Below are 24,083 nucleotides of genomic sequence, written 5' to 3'. Positions count from 1 at the left end.
CTAAACCAAGCCAGCACAGCTGCGCCTCACACCAAGCCACACCACAACCCCTCTGGTGTGGGGAAGAAGGGGGTGAAGATGAGAACCAACGTAATTAACTTAGAGACACTTCTAAGAGCAGCGGTCAGGCAAGCCCAGAGGCCAGGTCCCGGCAGCCACCGTCTAAACCCGCGGGCTCTCCGCTCAGCTGGAGAGAAGATGTTCTCTCCCGGGAGGAAGGGCCTTCCTCTGCTGGGAACCTGGAGGGTGGAACTGCCCTCTTGGAACAGACACTTTCGGGCCTTCGCCCCATGACCCCTCTGAGCTCAACCGAGGTCTCCGGAGCAGGAAAACCCTGCAGGGGCACCCTCCTGGGGAGTTACAGGCGCACAGACCTCTGCCTCCTCTCGCGCTGGACTTGGCGTATCTTGTTATGAAGCTGAATTTTCTGCTCCGCACTGAGGGCATCATACTCATCCTCGTCCATCTCCCAGAGACGTTCTCTCTCCCTGCGGGCAGCTTCTTCCTGCTCCCGTCCTTCAGCCAAGGCCAGAGGAGAAACCATTAGCAGAGCTTGCTGTTGGGGGTGAGCTGCCAGGATTCACAGCTGTGTCCCGAGCCAGCCGATCATCCTGCCAGGAGATGCTGGGGAGCTCACAGCCCTGCTCCAAAATTCAGATCAGCCCCTGAACTGTCAACAGTTCACGGCGAGTTCCCGCGCCTTGCCTGGCTCCTGCGCACCAGCGTGGCAGGCAGCTGCTGCTGCTGCTTCGGTACTGAGCCACAACAGCTGGCACTTGTGCCCAGGCTTTCACGGTAGAGACCAAGGGAAGTCTTCCCAGCCTCAGCTCTGCTCTGCTGCATTTTAAGCGACTGTGAGCTGAGCGCTGGCTACACCCAGGCAGAAGGTGGAAGGATTAATAAGACCACTTCTTACAAGCTCTGCTGGTAACCCAGATACACACAGATAAGGCTGAGTGCTTGACAGGGAAGATTTGAGAGGTGCGGAGATGAAAAGTCTCACCTTCCTGCTCTTTTGCAGCTGTCTCCCTGGCTTTAAAGGACACATAATCCTGGAACAGGTTCACGACGTAGATGTGAGGCCGATTTCCAACAGCTTTGAGCAGGCAGAGGAGAGCAGATGCCATGTTGTGCGCAAAGAGGGTTTCCAGGCCATCAAACACCACGCCCTGGTAGCAGTCACTCAGCTGCGAATAAAGTTGAAAAGGAACAGCTTTTCTAGTCAGCTGTGGCACACACGGGGCTCTCAGCCAGTCAGTAAATGTCCACTGTCAGCAGATGTCAAAGGACACCAGCCATCGTTGTGTCCAGCGCATCAGCCCAGACGAGCTCTGATCTTTCCCCACGTTCTGCCACCTTGGGGCATCTGCAGCTTCCCCCAAGGATCCCTGCGTGCAGCTCGGGGCTCCTCTGAGAGCAGATACAGACCTCCTCTCCAAACTGCCTCGCTGCCTGTCTCTCTGGAGCAGGAACGCAGCATCTGCCCCCACCCCACCCACGTACCTGGAGCCTTTCGGAGAGGATGGCCACCAGCAAGTCCTCGGGCAGCACGCAGCTCAGACAGCCCAGCCCTCCCTCTGTGCTGCCACCGATGCTCAGCCGTCGCTGCGCAGGGACGCAGGGAAGGGGAGGGTGGAGATGAGAAATGGAGGAGCCCTGCAATGTTGAACGCCACAAGAAAAGTAAACCACTTGGGTAACCCCTGAACAGTTCCAACTGCTGGGCTTGCAGCCAGGGTTTTCCACTAGCGGGAGGCTCGAACCAACCCTGCAGGCCAGCAGCTCCAGGGGACAACCCTGGAGGACACATCCCGTGGCTTGCAAGCCCCCAGCGCAGCATCCCGCAGCTTTGCCCACTGCCTGCGGCCACATTAGCCAGGACTGCACTTTGCCAACAAACTGTTGAGGCCCAGTCGAGATTTCTGCCAGAGCACAGGGGTTTGTTCCCACCCCAAGCATGCCCAGCTGGCGCTCTGCACCACACACCCACACACCAGCCCCCACTCTAAGCAGCCCCTTCGCTTCTCAGAGGCAACAGAAAGGACCCAGGCATTAACCAGCGCAGATCACGCTTCACCTGGCAGCTTGTCGAATCCCTTCGATGCTGTTCCCGGGATTGGGATGCACGGCCATCCGCCTTCCTCTTGCTTGCTGCAGTGCTCACCGGCCTTTGGGAACTCGGGGACTGCAGGCTGCCGTCCTCCCCAGAGCTGGACTGGCGCAGCACTGAGCTGTGCCCGGCCTTGGCGTGGCACTGCACGCTGAGAGAGACATCTGCATTGTGACCTGCAGAGGGGACAGATGGCTCAGCGGGGCTGGCGATGGGTGCTGCGGGGAGCAAGCGGGCACCTTCCACCCCTGGCAGGGACACAGCACTTGTCCCCCAGCCTGCTGGGCACTAGCAGCGCTGCTCTCCAGAAGCAGCTCCTGCCCTGCTTCCCTTACTAGCACGATAAAGCTGAGAGAGGACGGAAAAGCCAGAGAGTTTGTCGTGCACAGCCCCGTGTCCCTCCTTAATAAACATGCACACAGGTGACACTTTGCACAGCAGCTCCCCTATGGATCAAGCCAAAGATTCGTCCCCCAGCACCATCATTTTCCTACCTTGCACCCATCCTGCCTTCTCCCGTGGAGACTGTAACGGGCAGCCCTGCCCCAGCGGCATCACCCGTCTCCACGGAAGCTAAACCCTCTGCCTGGGATAACCCCACCCGGCACCCAGAGCCTTTTCCCTTCCACCAGCTCCCAACCACCCAGGTTCAAAGCTGAGCAATGTAAAACGTCCCCCGCCAAGGCCAGCGTCTGGCCTCACCCTGCAGAGCTCAGGGCAACAACTGCCCAAGAAAGTTTCCCCAAAGTCTCCAGTCTCACATGGAGCACAGCACAGCACGCGCCAGCTCCGCAACCTGGCAGTGTCAGTATAGGGGGAAAAAAAATACATTTCCAGAGAAAAAGAGCTCATCTGCAGTGAGTCTCATCCAAAATTCCTCCAGGAGGTTATTCTTCCCTTCCTCTCATGTCTGTGAAGCTACACTCACAGTCAGTCACCTAGAGCTTAATGAACCACTTCAGAGGGTTATTCCTTGTTCAAGTGGGCAGCAGTTCTGCCTGATGGCCACAGGGAGCAAGCTGGATTCAGCTCTGAGAAAATGTTTTTATAAAGCTCTGAGAAAGGTACGGGTGTGCTTCACCACTCCCAGAAAAAGGGACGTGTGTCAAGAAGCCCAGAGGCAGTAAAAATGCCTTTGTCTGACCCCTCAAAACAGAGCTGCTTAATCACCCGAGCTGTGTTATGAAATGGCTCTGCATTTCTACACGCTTGCACCCGTGCTCCCCAAGAGACCCAAGGGCTGCCAAACTCCTCTGGAGCAAGCAGAAGCAGGTGGCCGTGGTGGGTTTCCAAAGCGCCGCTCTGCGCCCAGTGTTCCTCCTTACCCTCATCCTCTGTCTCCTTGTGGCTCTGCTCAGCGGCAGCCCTGACGCACAGCTCCCGGGCACGGAGCCCTGCCGCGCTGCTCCCGTCAGAGATGGCTTCTGTCACCACGGCGTCGATGGACAAGCAGGCAGCGCCGTAATATTTGGACAGGGCGACCGCTGCCGCTGTCTTTCCTTGAGAGAGAGAGGAAGGCGGCTTGGTGACATTTGCAGGTGAAGCATTCTCAGGGACAGGCTCTGGAAAGCCCCCCCAGAGGCTTTGCAGGTTTCAAGGACAGTCAGAAAGCACATGTCCCTTTAGGGGACACCACGAGGGAGGCAGCTTCAGCACGGTCAGAAGCGCTGAACTCCAGAGGCAGGTGGATCGCCTCCACCTCCGGTTCAGCCCAGGACTCTGTCCCTTGTGGTGTGACCTCAGCCCTGGGCCAGGACATTGTTTCGAGCCCTGTCCCACCACCACCGTTCGCTACCCTGTGCTGGTGGGTGCCAGCTGGGCACAGTCTGGGGGTCAGCACGGGCTAGGGGCTGCTCCCATGAGGAAACACGGGCACTAGGCAATGTGGTCCCATGCAGCAAGAGGGACGTGGCCACCCCGTCTGGGGGGACAAGAGCCTAGCTATACGGACACAAGATGAGCCACACCACTGGCACCAGCTAGGCAAAGGCCTGGGACTGTTTCACGGACCAGCAGAGCTATGGCTTGCCTCGCTTCGCTTCAACTGGCCAACCAAGCACCACGGCCCACCAGGATAAGTCTCTCCTGCTTCCCGCTCTCCTTGCAGCCAACAGCTCACGTACCTGTCCGAGGTGCCCCATGGACGATGATGACGATCCCTCTGCGGTTTCCGCCTGTGCGCCCTTCTGCAGGGATATCGATGCCCAGGTGGCGGGCGATGGCCCTATGGACAGGGCTGTCGGCCAGCTCTCCCGCAGCCTCCTTGCTGCTGCTGGTGCTCTGCTGGTGCTCTGCTGTGTAGAACCAGGTAGAAAAGTCAGCCTCCTGCCTCCCTGTGACCCTGATCGCCCTCCCCATCCCCTCAGATCCTGCGAGAGGAGACTGCTGAAACCAATGTCACAGCCCAGATCTCATCGTGCCTGTCCTCGAGGCTCGCGCAGATCCAGCTGCTGGTGAAGGGGCCTGTTCAGAGCACAGTAAGTGGGGTGGCAGGAGGAGGAAAGAGCATCTGGCAACACCCAAGAGGCCCGGGCCACATCTTCCATGAACCCTCCCCACGGTCCTCATGGGAGTTTGGTCCCGGGTCCTGGTGCCTAAGGGGGGTGACAGGTGCAACTGGGCATTGGGAACAGTCCCGAGGGAGATGGCACCAGGCTGCAGTGAAGCAATGGAGGTGGCACTGAAGTCCACCGCTGGGGCTCTTTTGCTACAATGGACAAAATAGGTGAAGAGCTTCGGGTTACCAGCCGTCCCGCGTCTTTCCTTAACACCTTCCTCCTCCTCTTCCCCACATTCGGATTCTGAATTCACCCTGTTGGACTGGCTTTCATCGAAAAGGGAGGGGGGAACGACCGAGCTACGGGGTGAGGTGCTGCAAACAACCCCAGCGGAGTGCTTTCTGCCCCCATCTGACAGGTGCCAGGCACCTTCAGAGCTGGCCGAGGAGGAAGGACGTGGGGAAGGAATGGCAACCTGCTCTTGGCCATTCCCACTTTGCAGGGCCACAAGCAAAAGCAAAAATCTCCTAAGGAGGGAGACTCCCAAGGCACCGAGGAGCCTGTCCAGGGGTATTCTGAGCTTGTGCTTGTGTTGCCGCGAAGGAACAAATCTAAACCAGCTCGTTAGATTAGACTTGGTCCTACAGGCTGAAGAACTCATCTGAGCCTGCTCTTTGCAGCTGAGGGACACAAGGGGACACCCTGACGATTTCCCCAGTGTGTGGCAGTAAGATATGAGCTTGCTTTAGCTGCACTCAGGGCTGTGAGAGGATGCGTCTCACAAGCCACAGGTTTTCACCTGGCAATTCCTCCACCAAGCTGGGGAACAGGCGGCTGCTAAAAGCACGGGCTTTCCGTGGAGAATGAGGTCATGGAGAACTCAGGGTACGCAGCCTGGACTCCCTGCTGTGTCCACACTCAGGACAGACCATGCCAAACCCTCACCCTTGTCCTGGTCCGCTGGGTCCCCGGTCTTGGGCTTTGCTTGATCATCCTGCAGCCTCTTCTGGTCCTGAGAGTACTCCAGCACCTCTGGGGGCAGCTTCTCACCCGGGCCACGCAGAGGCAGCAACAAGGTGTTGCGGCTGTCGTAGTCCTTCAGCATGCGCAGGACCTGTGCGCGGAGGGAAGAGAAACCACGTACAGGAGGGGTTTCTTGACCACACGAACACACTGCCCAGCCAACCAGTCTTCTCCCTCATGCCTTCCTCCCAACACGGACTACCCAAGCACCCCCCTCCGCCTGCCAGCAGAGCTGGCTGCCCCTCAAGTGCCGCCAGGCTGTGCCCTGGGGACTGCCTCCATCTCCCTGGCGCAAGCCCGGGAATGCCACCACAGCGCTGTGAAGCTACGGCAGCACGCACACGGGGACCAGACCTTCCCGCTCACCTGCTCCTCCTCAAGGTACTGCTGGTCAAACTCCAGCGAGTAAAACTCGATGGGAAACTCGCACGGGTTCTTCACCACCACTGTCCCCTCCGCCCCACGGCTGTATGGCAGCACCGGTCCCAGCTCAAGCACTGGGGGGCTGAACTCCAGCTGCGGCTCCAGACCTTGTCCCGAGACCTGCAGCTGGAGGTGCTGGCTGCTCTGGCAAATGTTAATCTTCAGCCTCCTTCTGTAGGACTTCTGAAAAGAGAGAAGCACAGAAAGGTCCTGCACTAAGTCCCAGGTGACAAGGGCCTGGAATTCAACCCTTGCCCCAAGGTCAGCGGTGTCATCAGTACCTCTAAGGTGAATGGAAAACAGGTATTTAATTATAGCAGAGGCTGCAGCACCTGCATGCTGGCTCCGGGTAACTGGGATGGATCCTGGGTGAGGTGTAACTGGCTGTTTGCTGTCAGATCTGAAACAGTCTGTCACACGTTTTCACCCAGTCACGAGGGAGCGCAGTGCTCCTGAGAAAGGTCCTCGGGGTTACGCTGCCCAGACACAGCTGTGGCACTGCTGCATCAGGCAAACACCAGCCACGCAAGAGGCAGATGAGCTCCCGCTGGCTAGAAATAAGGGTCATCTTCTCTGCTCAGCGTTTGGCTCTGGCCAAAGCCCAACACAAGCTGGTTGCATCCCTACTAGCAATTCTACCGTCCCTGGGACTGTTCCCAGGCATGGAAGCACTTGTGTCCATGCTGTCACACACTGCCAGCTTCCAAGTCACTGTGGCCACATGCAAACTGCCTTTGGGAATGCTCCATCGCTTAAGCTGACTCCCAGACCGCGTGGGAACACGCAGGCAGGTTGGGCCAGAGCCACAGGGACTGCTGGCAGCGTACCGCTACAGGTGACAGTCCCGCCGTGCCCAGGAAGGTGTCTGGCGGCTGTTTTGTCTGCTGGTACCGGCAGCAGGATTAGCCCAGGTTGGCCCTTCCAGGGTTGTCCCCTGCGAGCATGCCAGCTGCTCTGCGCCGGGGCGTTGCAGCCTGCAGATATGCCCACACCAGGTGGAAGATGAGGGGAAACAGGTGGATCTCCTCCACGTGCCGAGAGGGAGCCACACCGCCGAGCCTGGATGCTCCCTGTGCAACTCCCCGTGGGGATTCCAAAGCGCTTCTCAGAAGTGCGCGCTACAGGGGAAACTGGGGCACAGTGGGTACGGGGCTGGCAGAAAGCTCCATGCGGAGGCCAGACCTCATCCCCTGCGCTGGGCTCTCATTTCCACACTGCCCTGCCAGACCTCCGCGGGGTGACACCTGCCAATCTCACCTCTTCCACGGGTGAAAACCTGACTCGCATGTTGCATCGCTGTCCGGGAGCAAGGGTTCCGGCCGAGGGCAGTGCCTCAAAGACACGGGGCTTGGCTTCCAACTCCTGCAGCAGCTTCCGACGCATGCTCGCTGACAAGCATTTGTCCACCTGGGCACAGAAACCAGGCGTGTGAGGTGGCCTTTGTGGGGACAGACTCTTGGTTCCTGCCGTGCTCTGAGATACTGTTACGGTGCGGAGAGCACCCACGTCCAAACCAGACGTGGCCACCATAACCTGGTGGCACCATAAATGGGAGCAAAGATGTGTAGGCAGGGCAGGCAGATGGGGAGGCACTGTCCTCAGAGGAGGAGGAATGGGTGAAGATGGCAGAGAAGTGAAGCATCAGCTAACGAACAGGTCCAGGCGAAGCAGCCTTGCTCCGTACCCTCAGAAGCTTCCTCAGCCCAGCTGTAGCCCAAGCGCCCAGGCAGCCACGGGGGCAGAAAGGGCAAGAGAGGCAAAGAAAACCCAACCAAGAAGTTACGTGTCACACGTTGTCTGTGCTTTACCTTAACAGGCTCGTGCACGGTGACGAACCATTGACAGGGGACCTGGAGCTGATTGTGGAGCTGGACAGTTTCTTCCCGGCACTGCCCACACTGGACAGCGGAGAACTCCAGCCTGTCCCTGGAGAGGCAGAGGGACGGCACAGTCACGTCGGCACGGAGGCGGACATGGAACGTGGGGCCACCTGCTACCTAGTGAAGGACAGAACATCCAGCTGAGAGACCAGGTGACATCTGCGGCTGTGTCCAGCCTGCTGCCTGCCCCAAAAGGTGGTACCTTGATGGGCAGGAGCACGTCCACCTCTCCCAGTGGCAGGTTGGCGCTTTGTGGGTCAAAGCGCACTCTGAATGTCTTAGTCCTGCAGCAGGGCAGGCACTTCACATGGTCCAGATCCACGCTGAAACCTTGAACAGATGAAAATAAAGCAGCTGAGATACATCTCATGCCGCTTGTGTGTCACAAGCACGTTAAGGCCACGCGGGTGTCCTGGCTGGCAGCTCTGCGAAAGACCCCCTTGTATCCCCGGAGAAGCCTGCTGCTCTTTCTCCCTTGTCACCGCCCAAGGAGAAAGCGTTTTTGCAGCCAGAATCCAAGGTCCACATGGTAAAAATGAAACCCATCAGCTGAGCTTCAGCAATTCCTTCCTTGGGCATCTCAGGGAAGGAGGCACAGACCTCCCCAAAGGAGAATTTCCAACGAAGGTTCCCCCATGCTGCGGTGTTCCCTGGACAACAACTTAGAGAAGACACCTGACCACCCCTCAGACACAGCAAGTCACCGTTTGATGGGACACAGCCTTGCCTCAGGGCCTGTCGTGGAAGCCTGTTTTGATACACCAGAGGATCTCACAGGCTCTTTTCTCAATAAAGGCTCAACTGAAGGGCTATGACATCATGAAGTCTAAACAAAGCACTTCCAAACCACAAAGGGTCCCGTCCGTTTGCAACACGAGCCCACAGAGAGCACAAAACCTCGGCTGTCACTCATGGTAGCCAAGAGCAGAAGATGATGAGAGGTGACCAAGGTGATCAGCCCACCTAGTCCCTGAAATGAGGTGTCAGGGCAGTCCCAGGCAGACCACGTCTCTGGGCACTGCTGGCCAGGAGAATTCAGGCTCTAAAGCACCGAGCAGGGGGCAGTCAGGAAGAAAAAAGCTGTACAAACAGGCACTCAACCCCCCCACACACCCAGTGACTTAAGCTCATCTGTCAAGCCCACGGGAAGTCCCTCCAGCACTGGTTACCTGTGCCACACAAGACACGTCTATCGGCGAGGAAGGACACAGGCAACCGCCCGGGGTTGGTGATCTTCACAAGGTGTGTGCGGACGGTACCAGGAATGACACAGCCAAAGTCCAGGATGTACTCAGGCAGCTGAACTCTGAAAGGAATAGAGACATTCCTTAAACCACAGCTCGGCTACATTTCCAGGTGGACAGAAGACACAAATAAAGTGGGTATTTGCTGCTGTAAAAACCCAGCTCAAGCCTGTGAAAGCCAAGGCCTGACCACCTGGTAGTAACACTTTGGTAAGTCACGGAGGGTGCAGGTCCTAGGTTTTATCAGCTACCAACGGGACCTCAACATAAAATTGTGTTTAACTGGTCGCAGCTCCTCGGCTACAAAGAGCCACTGTGGCTAAGTCCACCAGACCTCCACTGGCCTCAGTGGAACTGCTAACCTGGTGTACAGCCCAAGCCTGAAATCGCTTCAGGACCTTGCAATGAGATTTGCCTGCACAGGCAATCTTCCCTGCTCTGCAGCCAGGTCTGTCCCCAGAGCAGCCCCGGGAAAGGCAGGAATCGACACCTACAGCGTTCAAGGGCAGCTCCTTCTCCAGAGCAATCCCACTCGGGAAAGCGCATAAGTGGTCTGTTTTGCAGAGCATTTTCTTCCTGAACCGGAGCCTACCGTGCCCCTGCCTCATCAGGAAGGAGCAGAGGGAAGGACCAAGGCACCCAGGCAAGCCCTACGGTCCCACCAGCATCTACACCCCCTGCTTTAGGGTTTCTCAGCCCGTGCGATTCCCTGCTGGCTTTGCTTAGCGTGGCCTGTCAGTTGGAACAAAGATGCCAGCTTTGAGCTGCCTCTTTCAGAGCTGGTCAGCAGGGACGGTGTCTGTGCTGTCTGGAGGGGCTGGATGGTCTGCACTGCACCCCCTCAGCACTAAGAGCAGAACCCAGCATCTGTGGGGAGCTGAGCACCCCAGGGTGGCACTATGAAGTGAGGACACTCGGCTGCTCACAGGGAGCACGTCAGAGCTACCAGGGTCAGACCCTTTCTGCAGTGCCCAGCTACTGCCAGCTCTGCAGACACCAGGAGCTCTCAGGAGCAGGGGTGCACTGCTGGGTGTCACCCTTGGGGCACCTGGAGTCTCTACTAACTTGAGAAGCCTCCGACGAGCACGCTGGTCAAAGGCCGCTTCCTCTGGGGGACCGGAGCTGAGAGCTTTCTGCTGCTCCAGGGCATGTTCCTCTATCAGCAACTGCTCCATCTGCAGCTGCAGCTGTGTGTCCCACTGAGGAAAGGAAAGAGAGCGGCTGGTTAGCAAAGGTCCTGCCCAAGGCACAGGCTTGTCTCTGAGAGAGGATCCCACCCTGATCTTGTTGAGAGGGGCGATGGAGTCCCTCTGCCTCGCTGCTCAGCGTCTGTGACACCTCCTGCTCCCTTAGTCAAGACCTGATCTCAAGGGAAACAAACTCCAGCACCTTCGCCTGCCCAGTCACTGTCACAAAAGCTGATCTGGCCAGACAGACAGCCAGACAAGCCAGGAACCTTCCAGAGCTCCGAGTATTTGCCTGCCCCCAACCAGTGCCAGAGCAGCTTGGACAGCAGCTCTCTTGGAAAGGGAACCACAAGAAAGCTGACGCCTCTTGGAGATGACCGCTGACAGCGCAGCCCCAGGGCGCAGTCAGGCTGCTGCTGGTAAGCTGGGTCGTGAGCAACAAACCCCTCAGCCACGACCCGCAGCTCCTTCAAAGTGCCAGGAACTCAGTCACTTGAGCACGGCCTTCAGGAGCTCTCCCTGAGGCAGTCGGGGAGCTGGTGCATCTGCTGGAAGGACAACAGCCAGAGCTGGGCAGCCCCTGGAGCAACGCTGAGCTGACACATGGTCGTGGCCAGGTGCGGGCAGGGAGGTCCCAAGTGCCAGCAGGGCCCCAGGAAGCCTGCTGCGGGGTGCCCAGGGCTCGAGTGACACAGGGGCAGGGTGGCACATGCCAAATGGGGCTTCTCACCGCGGTGTCCGCATCGTCCCTGGGTGGCTCCGCGGCCGCCGCCTCCCCCAAAGCAACTGCTTCAGCTCGCTGGCTGTCCTTTGCCATCTTTTCTTTGGCCTCTTTGAGGACCTTCTCATATTTTGCATTTCCTGGAGGAAGAAGAGATCCACAAATAGAAGCGTGGACGCCGTGCCAATCCCACTTAAGCTGGGAAGCCCCACTCCCCTGATGCTGGCCTCTCCCAGAAACAAACTCCTTGAGCAATCTATGGGAAGTGGATGCTGCTGCTCCTCTCTGAATCCTGACGTTCACTACCACCCACCTTCCCCTCTACAGAGGAGCATCCCATCCCCTGCAACGCCATGGCAAATCCAACCCTGCCAACATCCCTGCCAGCCCGCGTTACAGCTTCCCCAAGCTTTTCTGCCCAGCCGCCACCTTCCCAGGCCTCCGACAGATATGCTGGCAAGCTCTGCAGGGTGGTTCCTGGGGCAAAGCCCACATGGACTCACCTACTAGAGACTCAGGAAGCAACCCGAGGGTTGAGTGTTGCTCTGACAGCCCTGAAACCTCCAGGCTCAGTGGGGGTGGGGGTGAGCTGCCCTGTGGGCATATGACATGGGGAAAAAGCCAGGGGACCTTCCTGCGGAGCAGAGAGGCAGTGCTCACCGCTGATGTTCCTGGGCAGGTCCAAGCAGATCCTGGGAAGGGTCCCTTCTCCTCTCAGGGTGATGCTTGCTGGTTCCAGGTGACCCACTTGAATCTGCAAAGCCCTGCAGAAGACTCCAGGCACTCCTGGCAGGTAACAGACTTTGAGCACTTGCTCCTTGCCAGGTCCAATGTAACCCTGCAGGGCACGGGAGACAAGAGAGGGAATGCACCAAAGAGCGTTTGGTGGGGGGACGGCTCAGGCGACAGACACACTGAGAAGAGAAAACAGCTTCTCCTATGGAAGAAAACGTCAGACAACATGGCCTTCTGGCTTTCTCGTATCCTAAAAGCTCGAGTCTCCTACACCAGGGTGCAGTACGTCCTTCAGAGGGCTCGCAAGGCTGCATTCCCACAGCACAGACCGCCCTTTGCTCAGCAGGAGCGCAGCTCTGCTGCTCACAGCGCTTACCCTCTGCTAGCAAGAGCCAGACTGAATAAAGAAAAGCTCTTTTACCAGCTGCTGTGGAAGACGAGCTAAAGCCCATGCCCTCAGCAGGGCCAGCAGCTCCTCACACTGCACGTCAGTGGTTCCCAGGCTGCTGCTGAAGGGCCTGACTCATTCATCATCCCAACCAAACATCTCCTGCCTGCGTGGTTACACCAGGGGTGCGTGAGCCCATCCAGACTCACAGCGACCTGCAAACATACATCTCTGGAAATGCAGGAGCAGACTAGGACAAATTCTAGGGAAGAAGGTGTTGCTGGGAAGGACATCTCCTCTCTGGGCTTCCAGAAAGGCTCTCCAAGCCTCAGGCTGGGCTCACGCCAGCCACATCGAGAGCAAATGGAAGCAGACAGCAGCATGGCTCTGGGTGACCGGGCACAGACGCAGACGCCTTTGGCTCGCCCTCTGCACGCTGGGCTGGACCCTCGGCTCCCCGCTCCCCTTCACGCTGCAGGGGAAGCCGCTGAGTGGGACAGCTCCTGCCACTTGGTCCCCTGAGCCCGTACTCCAGCGCACAGCGCAGCTGCAGCAAAGGTGAGCCCTGCCAAGCTGCCAGCACCCACGCTGCTGCTGCAGCAGCTGGCTGCACGGGTCCAAGCAGAGCTGCATCTTCGGAAGCCCGCGGGAAGAGGGCATCAGTGTGTCATCCCTTGTAGGAGACGGGCACGAAAACAATGTGAAAGCCATTTGGCTTCCTCTTCCCCTTGCAAAAAGAGACAAAGGTAAGAACGCTGCTTCAGCTCAAAGACATCCACGCGGGACTAAGAAGCTGGGGCGCCGGGATGCTGCAAACTCCTCTCCTGGCTGTTCCAGCCCCGATCCTCCCTGACCCCCTCGCTGCCCCACAAAACTGCTGCAAAGCAGCAAAGCTGGAGGAGGGACCAATACAGGGGCTGCTAAAATTTCTGGCAAAGCAGCTTCATGCCCAGGCAAGACAGTATTTCAGTCCTGCTTAGTGCTGGCAGGGGGCAGGTGGGGTTTCTTACAGGCAGGGACAGGGAGTACGCCCTGCTTGACCACACAACCTGGGGAAGGTGACCCTCACAAGAGCCTGCACCATCTGGCTCCAGTGTCGGCACAACCACAGAGCTCAGCACTCGGGGTCCAAAGAGCTACCGAAGCCCTCGTGCCTCCCGCCGGCGGCTGCTGCAGGATGCCAGAGCCACCCACCAGCAAAGGCCATGAAGGGGCTCTAGTAGGACCGCGCTTGCTCGACCTTCTCTGCCACGCAGCAGCAGCTGCTTACAGCCCTGGCTCTCCGTGCTGGTTTTGTGGCTCTGTCTTCCTTTTCTTTTTTTCCACCCACCCCACCACCTTTTTTCCCTATAACCCTCTCCTGGGCAGCCTGGCCAGGGTGAATCACTCATGCTACTCACCGTGCTGGGCACGGCCAGGGGCACGCCGAGCGGAGGGCTGTCCGCAGCGGCTGCGCTGGAGCCGAGCACCACGTAGGTGAATCCCATCTTCCCTCTGTTCTGCAGGGTGACCTCCGCTTCCCTGACTTTGTTAAACAGCTGGAGAGAAGACAGAGGAGCGGGAAGTTACAGACGCAGGTCTGCTGCTGGGAGTCTCCTTCCCTTTTCCCTGGCTTGAAAGCACATGAACACAGCGCAGAAGCAGGGAGCGCAGAGGAGGTACAGGCACTGCGGTGTCCTGGGTTAACCTGGGCAACCCCCAGCCACAGGGTACCTCTTAGCCCTACGCAGGAACACTATCGACGGCAGCACGTAGAGGTGCAGTAATAAATAAACCAGGGGATACAAGCCCCCTGCTCTTTAAGGTGTCACCTAACAGCCAGCTGAAACAAAAGAGGAGGCATCGAGGCATTTCAGAACAAGAGGCACCTGCATACAAGTATTTGCAGGCAAAACAGAAGCAAAAGTAGAGACAGACAGGGCAACAGCCAAACAGGGCCAACAGCTGGAAGGGTCTGTGGGGATTTTAACTGAAAAGGAGTGCCAATTGTTCTGGGACATTCTCGCCAGATGCAGTGACTGGAAGCCCAAGTTAACTTCCTCCCTGGTTTATTTTGTTGATTAATCAAGAGCATTAAAAGAAAGCATCTCCTTGGACCTCAGGCTTTAGGAACGGATGGGCGGATGAGGGTCCTGGGGACATGTCCCTTTGGAGATCACCACGGGGTCCCTGCCTGTCCCGGGAGGCAGCGCTCGTTACCTTGAAGAGGAGGAAATCCCAAATATGGGGGGGTAGAGATGGCCATTAAAAAACAACTCTGATGCAGAATGTATCACCCAAAGGCAGTACTTCCAAGCGACAGAGCCAACAGAGTAGCTGGGAAGGGAAGAGCGCCCGAGACCTCGGTGGGCAGCAACGCGCCGGCGACAGTTCCAAGACAAGGACCTCTGCCAAGAGAAGCGTGCGGTACCTGCAGCCCGCAGTCGATCTCCGTCACGTCAAGGAAGTAGTTGATGAGCGAAGCCTCCCCACTCAGCGCAATCTCGTAGGTCGGGCCTCCCTCCACACTGCACAGCGCCGTGACACGGGCAGCAATGTTTGTGCGGCCAACGAAGGTGAATGTGACGCGCTGGCTCTTGCCCGGCGGCAGCACGCCGTACAGTGGCAGGACATCAAAAACCTGGAGGCAGGGGAGGAGAGACAGAGATGTCGAGCGTGGAAATTGATGCAGAAGAGCAGCCGTGGCTTGGAGCAAAGTACAGATGTGGCTGGAGGGGCCTCTTCATCACAAGCGAGATCACCCTAATCTCATTCTGCATCCATTCCACTTACCGGTGGGAGAGACCCTGGGAAAAATCTTCTCCCATACTAATTAATGTATTAATACACTAAATTAATTTGGGATGTCTCCTGGCAGCAAGACATTCTCTCAGCTGAAGAACTTGCCTTGAAAAACACTTTTTACTGCCTTCAGAAACACACGAGACTTGGAGATGAGAGCCCTTGGAGCTGGGGGTGGACTCCAGCCCAGCTCGTCTGATTCCTGACACTTTTCACTCTCTCTCCGACCCACACACTGCTCTCGCAAAAGCTACTGCAAAAATTTCCTACCGAGCACCTGATGAGCAACAAGATGAATACACCCTCCACAGGCGCTGCACAGGCAGGACCCTCGGTCAGCCCTACATGGCCGGTTGCTTCAGCAGCGCTGCGCAACGTGCTGGGAGGGATGCGAGGCCACTCCGTGAGCAGCACCGAGGGCCACCAGTGGCAGCAGGGGCTACGTAACTGTTTGCCACGCTGGGAACGGGGAAGTGAGACAGATGCCCACTTACCTCCTCCGCTCCCGAGGGGAGGGGCTCCACCTCCACAAACCGCATCCTTTCCTGGGTCCTCACCGGCCTCCGACTTTCCAGATCCACAGCAGCGGACGGCAGCAGCTGGAAAACAAGCACCATGGGCTACAGGAGGCAGCTGGCTGGGCTGAGGGGGATCACTGTGCTGCAGGCTCCACCGCCTCATCGAGCCAAGAGCAGCTAAGATGGGACACAGGCACACACCAAGTACGGGGACGCCTGTGCCATTAGCCGAGTGTGGGTCCAAGACCCGTGCGGATGAGACACGAGGTGCAGGTGGAGCCCGTGTCACACCGGCAGGTGGGCTCGGACCCACCGGCTTGCACGAGGAAGCGGGGTGCTCCCAGCACCCTGTCCTGGCAGGGACCTCGAGGGCACGTTGCACCCTCATGCCACCCCAGCTTTGCTCACTCCTGCCCAAGAAACGCACCAAACACCCCACCCCTGGACAGCTCAGGTTCTCCATGACAACAATAGGAATGCAGCTGCAAGCGAGAAGTGTCAAAAAGGGGAAATAAGGACTTCAGAAGTCCTTGGCACAGCTGTCCCATTTCAGGTGGTGCTTAGCTTTCCCCTTGTGCACTCGTCAGTGCCGGAGGGCTGAGGATCGCCATTTCTCTTGAATAACACCATCCTGGAAAAGGCAGCTGAGATGTTTTTCTGCCTTGCAGCAGCTGAGGGCTGGTGTTTAACCTCAGAGGTGCCATCCTTTAAATGGAACCTCGTCCCTGGGCTTCTGACCCCTATTTATAAGCAAGGGCTTTGTGATTGCTCTTGAAGTTTAAGAATACCTGCTGCTTCGGTAACATGAAGGAGGGCTTTGCGCTGGGGCTCTGACATGGGCAGGGTATGTACAGCACATCCTCAGGCCTAACCAGAGGCTACATCTCTCCAAGGAGATAAAGCACTGGGGAGGGCTGAGCCTTCTCACATCTCAGTGCTCTTTCTGTTGTCTCCACATCTTCCAGCCTGCAAAGCTTTGCCAAGGGCATATGCCCAAAGACGCTAACCCACATCTTTCCCAGGCTTATGGTCTCCCACCTCCCCAGGAAGGCTACATGGACATTGCCTTGATACAGTGACACAAGCAGAAGACAACGCTGCAACCCAGATGTATCCTTTGAAGCAATTTTGGATCCTACCTAGCCATATCCCCTTGAATTTCCCTGCTTTATCTGCGCATACATGGCAACAAAGCAGGGCACAAAAATGATTTCATGCTTCTATCTGAAAACATTCAGCCGCGCTATTCTTTATGCCTACCAGGTATCCTTTTTCCTGATTCAGAAAACACGTGCAGAGCTACAACATTAAAACCACTGATATTTAGATGTCAGCAGGTGCGACCCCCCTCCTTGAACTTGACACCAACTCCGGCACTTTCAGAACCTCCTGTGCTCTCCTATATCCTTTTTTATTGCCCCAGGAGCAGCCTCTGTCCCACGCGAAGCAAAAGGTGCCATCAGCTCCCACTAGCACCGAGGCCAAGCCCCAAAGCACCGAGGCTCACCAGGAAGGTCAGCAGACCAAAGGCTGTTTCCCATACTAAGAGGAAAAGACAGCAACTTTGTCAAGTCTCCATTTATAAAAAGGCAGCTCTGTGGCCATCGCTGCAATACCGGGGCTCGGGCGAAGGCAGAGACGTGACAACGGGTGGCTCTAGCTGGGGCTGAGAAGGTGGTACATGGAGACCAGTACTGGGCAGGGCTTGACAGAGGAAGGGAACTGGAAGCCTCCACATCACGGTGCAGGTAAAACCCCTCCTTTCACAGTGCAAAAAAAACCCAGCCAAAAAACCCCAACCTCACCACAGGTCAGGAGGACCTGAATGGGCTTCTCCAAACAACACTACCCTACTTGTCCCTCCCCATAAGCCCCGTGTCCAGCTGCTGGCCCTGCTGCCCAGCCCACTCTCAGGGCACATGGCAGCAGGGCAGCAAAAAAGGGACGCTACGCTGGCACCAGCACGGCTTTTTGGTGGCAAGCTGGGGGAGGCAACGCAAAACAGTGAGCGTACAAGAAAATCTACCGTTGCTTCCAGGGAGTCCTCTGCATCTGCTGGCTCTTGGGCAGGATCCCCCACTGCTCCCAGGGCTTCAGCTGGCTCCTCTACGCATCCATCACTGACACTGCTCTCTGCAGATGCCGAGTGCTCCGAGCAGGCTCCCTCCTCCTTCGGTGGCTGGGGTTTGATGAACAGTTTAGGTGCTGGAGGGCTGAACCTGGAAGAAACCGTAACTTCAATCATGAAGCTGCAGTAGGAGGGAGGAAGACCTGGACAAGCAGCTCCTTGGCAGGACGTGGCCCCTGGGTGGGCACTGGTGCCGCCAGCCCAGGAATGGATCCGACCTGGCAGCTCCAGAACCAGGATGCAGCAGGTCAATGCTGGGGGCTGCCCAGGGACAACGCTGGTCCAGCAGTGGCAACTGCTTGCCATGAGGAACTGCAGATATCAGAGGTGAACACCTTGCAGGGAGACAAAAGGACAAACTGCACAAAAAGGTGGGACTGAGACACAAAGGGGCAGATCTGGATGGCGATGCGCCAGCACAGACCCAGCGCCGCAAGGAGGTTTTCAGCTCTTCTAGGTATTTACCCTGAATTCTCCCCTGGGCGGTTACGCACAGCTGCGGGTCAGGACCAGCAGCGGCGATGGCAGGAGCAGGGACGGAGCCCGCCGCCTGCTGTGCCTGAACCCCGACAGAGCCGGCACGAGCCCAGCACGGGACACCTTCGCACACGCAAGGAACACGGGAAGACACGTCAAGCGGCTCCAGGCAGAGACTCGCAATTAAACAGCCCATTGATCCCCGATGAGCACCAAAGCAGCCGCGATTAGTACTTTGGGGAAGGAAACGCTGGTCATTTTTAATCAATCTATTCCAATCGCGACACCGAGATTCAGCTCCCTGCCGTGCCACAGGTACTCGTTGGCTGCAAAACAGCAGCTCGAACCGCACCTCGCGCCACAAAGGCTGCAGCTCTGCTGAAACGAGCTTATAACCGGTGTGGCACGTCCTGATGCCATCATTACCTCCCCAGCAGTTTCTAAACACAAACTGTTGGAGGACAAATTTGGCAAATGGTTCAGCAAAGCAGTTCAACCGCTCGTTTTGCAAACAGAGCCGAGTTTACCCTTTGAGCAACAGCAGCCAGTAAAAAGCATATGAGTTAACGTTTTCAGAATTCCCAAGTGACTCTGACTATGGTCCCTGTATGAAATTGCAGCAGGTGCTCACAGTAGCTCTGCTTGGATTTCCAACGCCACGTGGAGGGACGCGCTCAGGCCATGCCTACCTGCCGCTGTGCCTAGTCGTAAGCGTTCCCCCCGCCGTCAAACACGGCACATTTTTTACAGCTGGGAATTCAGTGCCTTGAACCACGGGCTCCAAACAAAGATTTGTCTTTAGTATCTAAGGCTGGTTTTCATTTCTGGATTACAGGCTCTGCTCTTCATAACCCGGAAGAGATCCCGCCTGACTTGCCCTCCCTACAGCGACATGCAAGAACACGGCTTGGCCCAGGTGAGCCCCTGACAGCCCTCCCTCCGCCTGCTGCTGGGACGCCACGGGGACCCCGAGCAACAGCTCGGCACCGTCCGTGGGGAAGAACAAACCAGGGCTGGAGGGGATGAAGGTGCTCGCTCAGCCCTGCAGCGCATCGCCCACCTACGGTCCCACCCACGCAACCTCTGCTCCTCTCAGCCCAGGCACCCGGGTGCATGTTGGGGGGCCCTGATGGGCGACCAAACTGCCCGACACCTCCAGCGGCCGCTGACTTGGGCAGCTCCGTAAGGATGAGATAAATCCAGCTCAGCTGGGACAGTGGTGCTTTTGGGCAGCCTGCAGCTGCACGCTACCTTTCCCTGGTGGCAGGGGAGATGCCCACAGTGTCAGGCCACCAAGAGGAGCACCTCAACACCCTCCAGCCACGCACCAGCCCACGCACCCGTTGGGCGCCTGGGTCCGGCCGTCATCGCGGCAGCTGTCCCAGAACCGCTCGCTACGATGCACATGGTGAGGAAATGAAACCGCAGCTCTTAGAGTGGCTCGTGATAAATACTGCGGCTGAGTAACAGCTCCCGAGGAGAGGGAAACCCCCGAGATGGAAAATCCATAATCATTTATTAAGGTACCTCTAGTTCTACAGAACGGTTTGAGGCAACTTCACCAGACCGTGGTGCCTAGACAACAACAGTATTTTTCCCTCTAAAGTAGAAGCCCTCTGGGACCCAGCGCTGGGAGATGATGCGATTAGCAAGTCCTGCTGCGGCGAAGCGTGAAGCAGCACAGCCAGGGACTCTTTCCAGTGGGGGAAAGTCAAAACGAACAACAATGAGCATCACATGAAAAGGAAGGGAGTGAGGAACCCGAGGTGTCAACAGAAAGCTGATCTCTATGACACGACATCTTCCTGGCACTGAAGGAAAGGGGGTTGGTCCTGGGAAAGAAGGGCAAGATGATGAGATGTTTGGCATCAGCCCAGGCTTGAGGTAACCCTTTCTCAGAATCAGGACCTTCTGGGCAGCCTCCAGCACTTTCAGAGCAAGGCTGTGAACGCAGGGATGAAGGCAAGGAGCAGAGAGCGGCTCCTCCACCTGCAGAAGGGACCAGCCCCAAAGCAGAGGGGCCAAAGGGCTGCGGAAGTGCCTCCACCAGCACGCTGGAGCGGAGATGAGGAGCCTCCTGACATAAGCAGGTCAGCCTGGGGCTGGAGGGGCTGACAGCAAGGTGTTAACCCCCCTGTGTCCGTCTCACCCAACCTGACCACCCGTCAGATGAGACAAAATGGATCCAGGTATTAACAGGGGGGATTCAATGGCAGCACAGGCACACTGACAGCAGGGAGAGAAGAGTCCTTCCTGCTAGGGCCAGGACAGCCTTGTGCCACCCACCATCCGAACCGCTGAGACATTAGGAAAAAAATCATCTCAGCCTGTCTCTTGGTTTCTGAGCCTCCTAAGGACACAGCTTCACACCACTTCCCACACCCACCTCCCAAAATAGAGGAGCTAGAAATCACAACGCTTCTGCAAACTGCGCGTGAAGATTCAGGCAGGATGACGTGACCTTGCCAGCTCAGGCTGTGTGAGAGCCACCACCAGCAGGACAGACACCCCAGAACGGTGATCTGAAGACCCGAGGTCCCTGCAGGTCCTGCCAGCACCAAGGACACGTGCCAGGAGCCACCACCCCTTTGCATTAAATGCAGGAGTTTTAACAGCGCTGAGGCTGCTGCCCTGGTGCGTGGCACCCACACGCCCGGCATCCTTGCCCAGGCCCCCAGGGACCACACGCTGGTGCATCCCTTCGGCACAGCCAAAGCACCGGGGGAAAACAAGCCCCCCAACAAAGCCCGAGCTCTGTCACAGGGCAAAGCACCAGAGACCACGCGCCCCTGAGGCATCTAAACAGGCTTACGGACCCCGACGATGCACTTTGATTTGTCCTGCAGGCCAACAGACGCAGATTAAAAAGGGACTTTGGAACAAGCAAGACAACTCAAGGGTGTTTGCAACTGAAAACAAAACAATGTGATACAGAAGTAAACTCAAAACCTGCCCAGTGCACCCTGTGGGAACACGCGGCTTGAGCTGGGCCACATGGCCAGCAGCTGGGGAAGGTGGTGGTGATGGTCTGCCCTCGCCAAGAGCAAAAACTAGAAACTGCATTTTGTCCCAATGCCCTGATGACTATTTCTTTGCTAGGATAAATTCCTCTGCTGAGCTAAGATTTGTGCATTTACTGAACCACCCATTGACATTCAGACCAGGCAGCGCAGAGACAGAGAAGCAACATCACTACAGTGAGATCCGACAGCTCCAACTGTCACTGTGCACGCCCTGGAAATGACTAACCGCACAGCAATGGCTGGACTGTGTTGCTGATACGATTGCTCAAAGTAGCAGCAGTGACTAAAGAGTAAGGAGGAAAAAATGGGTTGAACAATTAGAAGAAACAAAAAAACCAAACCCACTTTAAGCACAAATAGTCTTGTCCAGGCAGAGAAACAACATTTTTCTCTCCTGGCCAAAATAAATGTGTGTGTCTGATTGATGCTGGGAGTCTCTGGCGATCAGCTCCAGCAAGGTTAGAAGTGTGGACGCTTCAATTCTATCGATCTCGCCTTCACAAGACCTGATGTTTGATTCCCTCGATGTCAGACCAAGTTAGTTTGATCTGATAATTTAGAATAGCAACAGTGCTTAATGTAGACCAGAAATAATATCTGACATGCTGCCCTTCTGCTGGGCTCTTAATGAGCCATCTGAGGTGTTAATAGCCTGGAGACCATCTTCATTTCCAGCCCTGACATGGAGAATCACATGGTGTCTGCTGAGGGACCCAGAGCGAGCACATTACTGCTGAATTAACATGCAGAGCAGAAAAGGGAGCTGTCCTAACGTCCACAGCACTAACGAGCCAGCAAAGGGGCTATGCCAAACCCTCTGGAGCAGGGGCTGCTATCCTGCCAGATGCTCAGCTATCCTGCCAGATGCTCAGGACCCTCAGCTGCTACCAACTCAGAGCTGGGTAACTCAGCGTCTGCCGGAAGAACCTGCAGGCTCAGGTCCAGCAAAGCTAGTTTAAGTGGAGATGGGGGAATTAAAAGCTGAAAACTGATTCAGCAGTCACATTTCCAAAACCCTAAAAAAAAAAAAAACATAAAAAAAACCCACCCAAACAGGCAACTGGCCAATAAGTGGCCCCAGAGGAAATTAATTCCACACAGGCTTTGCTCCAATGTGTGTGTTTCTCTGTTATCATAAAATATATGCATTGTTCTACCATCAACATTAGATTTTTCCCTTAGCTTGTAATTAAACCCTAATCTAATTTACCAGGAGATGACAGGGGCTTCCGAGCAAAGCTTACAGCCCTGTTACTCTTTCCCTGTCCACCTCCTTGCACCTGCTTTTGCAGACTTTCCCCTGCATTTTAGGGTCTGTTCTTGAAGGTGCCGCGCATGAAGGGCCACACCAGACTGGCCGTTCCCTGGTAAGACCCCGCTGTGAACGGGCTACCCCAGTGTCCACAGCTTCTCCCCCAAGCCCTCCTCACCGCCATAGCTAATGCCAGTGCCCAGTCTCCTCTAAGCCAAATTCCAACTCCCTAAACAAAACTGTTTATTTATGATCTCTGTTATTTGCAACAGCAGCACTTCAATGCGCAGTGGTTAACTTTGCTTGGTTTCCCAGGGCATTATGGAAAAACCAGTTGCTACTGCCATTAAAACCGCCCAGACTAGACTTCTGTACTACGCAGAGAGGCCACAGCGGGAGGAACTGCTAGAAATGTGTTTATAGACGTGCTGCAGCACCACTGCAAGAGTGCTCTTGGGCTTGGAAACCACTGACCAAGGCTGGATGCCCTGCCTCCCAGGGATGCTCAGACAAGCGCTCCCACTGACACCTGCAGCTGGACCTACAGCCCCAGCAGAACCTGCCGTTTTGGTGAAAAATGCTGAATCAACTGCACATCGCATTCACAAAACAGCTAACAGACAAAAACTCCCTTCTCCAGGGTGGTGTTTGCCTCAGGCCACCAGGGTCTGCGAGCACAGCTCTCCACAGCAGCTTTCCTTCCCGGGGAACCAGTACGGGGGCTACAGCAAAGCAGCAGCAAGGGACCGGGGCAGCAGCAGGTCCTTCTGGTGGCAGCGCCTATGTAGGCTCTTAGGATGAAATGACAACGTACAGGGTCGGCAGGGATGGAAAACCGGTGATGTTACCGTCCACGTGCCTAAGCGTGGCTTTGTAGCTCCAGAGGCACAGCAGGACTCCAGGGTATGGGCTAAGCAAAAAGCGTTAGTAGTGTCATACAGCCCCAGCTTGGCTGGAGAACATGGTCTCCCCTGCAGCGTCCAACCGGCAGAGATCACCTTTTCCCTGAGCATCTAGCCTGACCACGGCTGGCAGGTGTTATTCCCACCAGGGAGAGTTGAAAGCTGCTTGCCAGATCCCAGGCAAACAGCCTGGGTCTTTGCCAGGTACAGACAGGACACTAGGAAGAGGAGCTTCAAGGAGAGGGCAACGGTGCACATACCTCAGCTGGCTCGCGTGGCCGCCCGTCAGGAATGACCAGTGGTACCGGACGAGAAGCGGGCTGCAGTTGGTCATCTCAATGTAACGCTCCACCTCAGTGTCATTCAAGATGCACCCAAAGTCCACGGCCATGGTCTGGAACTGGAGATTTGGGAAGAAGACTTCTCCCCGAACAGTGACCTGCTCCTCGTGAGGATGCTCGAGCAGCTGTATCTTCAGAGCCTTCTCTGCCACCCAGCTATTCAGACGCTCCTCGTGAGCAGGGTTAAATCCGATGAAGAAATGACGTTCCTCCCCTACCTCCAGCTTCGTTGGCTGCAAGGAGATTAAAAAGATCAAACACCAGCGTAATGAAGTCCAAGGCTGGATAGCATGGAACACGTCAATGTCTTAAAGCATGACCTCAGCGTGGGCTTCTCAGCCCACCCTGCACGTTCTTTACAGCGAGTGCCTGACTGCAAGCACCACGCTCTCGTCAGACTATTGCAGGCTCACGTTTCTGCGCTTTGCATCGATACCAGGGGGAAATAAATAT

At 56.6% G+C, this 24,083-nt stretch overlaps 1 pseudogene; it reads right to left on the bottom strand.

The window, feature by feature from the left end:
• Nucleotides 1–24,083, bottom strand: part of LOC129735136 (hydrocephalus-inducing protein homolog) — a 94,003-nt pseudogene that overhangs the window by 17,685 nt on the left and 52,235 nt on the right.

The sequence above is a fragment of the Falco cherrug genome, unplaced genomic scaffold (assembly GCF_023634085.1).
Source record: "Falco cherrug isolate bFalChe1 unplaced genomic scaffold, bFalChe1.pri scaffold_41, whole genome shotgun sequence".
Lineage (NCBI taxonomy): Eukaryota > Metazoa > Chordata > Aves > Falconiformes > Falconidae > Falco > Falco cherrug.
Note: the sequence above shows the minus strand (reverse complement) of the source record. Positions and strands in the feature narration are given on the sequence as shown.